A 4,869-nucleotide genomic window follows, 5' to 3' on the forward strand; every position below is an offset into this window, starting at 1 on the left:
CCAGAATGAGACACGGCCACACCTTCTTTATATTTGTTGTATTTTAAACCAGGCTTGTGCTTCCATAGATCCACAAGCCTCAAAACAGTGTAAACACTCCGAAGGGTATGGTTGTATCATTTAATCTCAGTCATCCTACTTCAAATCCTGAACAGTTATCCAGTTTGCGATACCCAAGGTGCTCGATGTCATAACATAATTATTTTCATAGAGAGTGCTATCACACGGAAACAGTTTGAGCAATCATTCTTCGTGTGAGTAAGCCGTGTGAGTAAGCGTTATTATAATCGTGTGACCAAGAGAGAGCAACTATGAGCTCCCCCTTTAAATAGCAAGATCGGACATCTCGAACTGTTGCTTTCAGTTTTAAAATGAAAAAAAAAAAACTCTGCTGCATGGATATCTTCAAAATCCACAACTACACTAAGATATAGGAGGAGAACAAAAAATCTCATCCGTAGGAGATGTGTATTCAGCTTCCAAGAAGCCTCAATGGTCAACGGCATCGAAATTCAACATGAAGTTCTTCGCGGTGGCGCTCCTCCTCGGTGTTGTGGTAAGAGAATGATCCGCAGTACTAGGTATATGTTCATAGAGAAGGGTGGCAGGACAGGGGCATGCAACCACGCCACAGGCGAGACAACACAAATAGGCTTTTGTAGAATTGTAGGTGATCCCACCGTGGATGCTTCTTTGTAGGACGGCATTTCATTGATGTAAATTGGATGCGAGGGTACCAATATGGCAAACAAAAGAAGGCAAAATCATCTCACGTCATGAAACTCATAGAAACACGTCCGCTCCTTTGTATCTAGTATTTCCTAGAGTACAATGCAGAAAAAAAAAATCACAGCATAAATAATGTACATCGTTGGCGACTTACAAATGAGTCCGAGCAAAACTAAATCATTCCATTTGCTTGTTACACAAATGACTCCCATGTTGGTATTCTTATTTTGTTCGAGTGTTTGTCTTTCAGTGAATGCATGAAAGATAACAGTTATCCTTTAAGACCAATGAGCAAATTATTTATATATGCATCAATTTTGAAGTACATATTCTTTGGTCATGCACTACCCAGAGGATGCCGCGAAAAGGGAAATCCGAAAAAAAAATTAGTTAAAAGTGTCAAAAGGAGCTCTTTCTTTATATACATACATGCTGCCCCTTTTGTGCGTATATATGTTCATGTAATAAGAACATATTTGCATGTGTCAATTATTTCGTTTTATAAATATTCGAAAACTCGTCTTGTTTTCACCCTGGAGTATGTGCCCCCGCCCGAAAAATTATATTCCCCCAGCAAGACCTCAAATATACATCATGCAAAACCAGTTTTGATAGAAATGCTACCAGTCTATCACACTAAAGCAGCTAAAGGATTTGAGGTGTGAGTCAACAGTCATCTATTATGTGACTCAACGACCAAACATATGTTCTGCTGCCCTTTAAATACCTAAGAATATCACAAATTTCTTCTTTCAGAATGAAAAGGTTAGTTATATGTACTATTTGTTATGAATCCACCAACAATACTGAGATATAGGAGTAGAACAAAACCAAGGTTTTCTGAACTTTGTCAAGTTCGTCGTAAATGCAGTTTCTTTGATGCATATATTGGTTATTCTAGGCAGCTGGCGTTTTTGTTTCGCATACGAAAACAAGATACTCGTAGCACAATCAGCAAATCGAAAAGCAGTTGCCCATTCTCGGACCAGCTGATTGAGTGTTCAGGGTGTGGACCTATTGCTCTGCAGATTTCACACCATGCACCAAACAAGACCAACAACTGACTGTACCAGCCCAAGTCAAGAGCTTCAGCCATGCAAGGACTGCATTGCTTACCATCATCTATCTTGTTCTACTTCAGTTTTACTCGTATTCACTATTTGGGTATGATTAACGAGTATGAGTGTCAGAGTGTGAAACAAATGTTCTTTGGAACATGAAATGAACATACATTTAAAATAAATGTTGTCTAGGTTTGGCACCAGCCATATCACTTTCTTTTGTGGGGGAAAAAGAGAACTTTATGGTAAGGCTAAGTACAATGAAAATCCATGACACAGACCCCAGCCAAACCATGGTCCTGTTCTGTCTTCTCCCAAAGGCCAATCTCGCCAGTTCATGAAAGAACTCTCTATCTCGACTGAGTGAGTTCCCGACTTCATTAGATGATGCTTATTTCTCCTAGGCGTCTATGGCTTCAGCACAGTCCAATTCTAGCCTAATCAGCTTGCATGTCCGTTGTAAAACTAGCCGTCTCTTTTTTTTGACACCTGTACCGTAGGGGAATCCCCTACGGTGTAGCTTTTTTATATATATATAAAGAACAGGAAACAAACTGTACAAGGGGTAAGAGAATTACCCCTAAAAAAAGAGAGCTTACATCAAGGGGGCTGGAAAGGACCTAAGAGAGACATTAAACAATCAACTGAAGATATCTACAAGCCACCCAAGCAGGGGTTGTACTGAAGTTTGCTTGACTCTAAAATGGTGTAACCAGAGATCGTTCTGGAAACCAATTTTCCATCGCTCCAAGGAAAAGGGAATGGCCTGAAAAATGAAATCATTCCGAGACTTCCAAATGTTCCATGCAGCACATGCAAAGATCTCGACAAAGCATGGTCCTTGAAAGTTTGTTTTCACTTCCCAGAAACCTTCAGCCAAAGATTTGTCATTAGGCCACTGTATGTTGATAGAGTTCCAACAGTCTTTAGCAAAAGCGCATTCAAAGAATAGGTGTGATCTTGTCTCTCGCACTGACAAATGACAAAGTGAGCAATCGATCCCAGAATCAATGCTCCACTTCTTTCGGTCCATTAAATCACGTGTGTTTAGTCTGTCCAGCATGAGCAGCCACAAAAAAACTTTGATTTTGGGAAGGGTTTTAGAAGACCAGATGGTTATCATTATTTCATTCTTGGGCACTCTTTCGAATAGAAAGCTGTAAAACCTTGCGGAAGAATATTTGCTCCCCCAGACAAAGCTTCTGTGATCATGCGTTGTAGAGGTGAGGGGGTTAGCAATTGCTAGCTGCTGAACACTCTGAAGTTCTTGGAAAGCTTCCATCGACAGAGGTAGATGGAACTTAGAGGTCATGTCTTCCGCACTGAGAAGTGTTGCCACAGAGATGTCCTCATCCAAAGCGAAGGAAAATAAGCGTGGATATCTATCACACAGCAGATTTCCATCTTGCCAAAAATCTTTCCAGAAAAGCACAGATTTCCCATTCCCAATTTGACATTTTGAGATGCTTCGATATTCTCCAACAAGGCTAAAAATGTCCCTCCACCAAAATGAACCTTTGCCCTGCTTAGTATGAGGCACATTATCTCCATACAATGACCATACCAACTGAACCCAGGGCGTATCAGCATGTTCATAGAATTTGTGTAATTGTTTCATCAACAGAGCTTTATTTTGGAGTTCAAGATTTTTGACACCGAGTCCACCATACTGCCTAGGCTTGCACACTGTGCTCCATGCTGCCAGAGCATTTATCGAAGATGAGTCTTCCTCTTTTGCCCACAGACAGTGTCGTTGAGCTCTGTTGCACATGTTAAGCACTGTTTTCTGAATTTTGAGGGAACACATGTAGAATGTAGGGAGGGTAGATAAGACAGATCTCACATATTCCAGTCTTCCTCCATAACCAAGAAACCGAGCGCTTGCATTGAGTCTCCTTTCCACTAGGCCCACCAGAGGAGAAAGATCTTGGATGGTTGGCTTGGTCACTCCCAAAGGCAGCCCTAAATATGTAAAAGGAAGACTACCCACAGCACATCCAAAAGTGTCAGCCAGGAGCTGTAAATTTTCATCTGAGGTGTTTATAGGAATTAAGCAAGATTTTGAGTAATTCACTCTCAACCCAGTGGCTTGTGCAAAATTTTCCAGAGTTTCTTTCAGAGCAGATAACTGTGCTGGGCAAGCTTGAAGTATGAGGAGTGTATCATCGGCATATTGCACGATGGGAAAATCTGTATTAGGTATGTTGAGAGGAGCTACCAGATCACCTGCATGAAATAACCTATTGACCATGGCCTGAAGTAATTCTGAAACCCCCACAAATAATAGAGGGGAAAGAGGATCTCCCTGTCGTACACCTCTACGACAGTTAAATTTTTTCCCTGGAACACCATTTAACAGAATTTCAGAGGTACCACTTGACATCAACATGTTTAGCCACATAATCCATCTCTGATCACATCCAAAGGCAGTAAAAATTTTCAATATGGCTGCATGCTCAACTGTATCGAAGGCTTTTGCAAAATCCAATTTTAGGATCACTGTTTCTTCCCTCCCCTGTTTACATTGATGAATATATTCATATGTCCAAGCCACACAATCTTGGATGTTCCTCGAGTGAAGAAAACCATACTGGTTTACATGAACCAATTGTAATATCTTAGCTTGAAGACGGTTGGCCAAAATTTTAGTGATAAGTTTGAGGCAAATATTCAGTAGGGAAATTGGTCTATAGTCATTAGGCCCCTCTGGTGAAAGAGTTTTGGGGATTAGGGTGATGAAGGAGTCATTTATACTCTGGAGATTAACTGAACCATCCCAAAATTCATTACAAAGACGATAAAAGTCATATTTGATTATTGGCCAACAAACCTTGAGAAACAGGCCAGAGAAACCATCTGGGCCAGGTGACTTGTCAGAGGGCATGTGAGCCACCACTTGATCAATTTCCTCCATAGAAAAGGGTTTAGATAGATCTTCTAAACCAGCCACAGGGGAGAAGAATTGCGAAAAGTCAAAGTTATCCATAATAGGTATAGAAATGCCTAGCCTTTCCTTATAAACATGCCATAAGAGACCTGCCTTTTCCTGATGATCAACAGCCAGAGAACCATCTGATCA

Source organism: Lolium rigidum, chromosome 1, assembly GCF_022539505.1.
Source record: "Lolium rigidum isolate FL_2022 chromosome 1, APGP_CSIRO_Lrig_0.1, whole genome shotgun sequence".
Lineage (NCBI taxonomy): Eukaryota > Viridiplantae > Streptophyta > Magnoliopsida > Poales > Poaceae > Lolium > Lolium rigidum.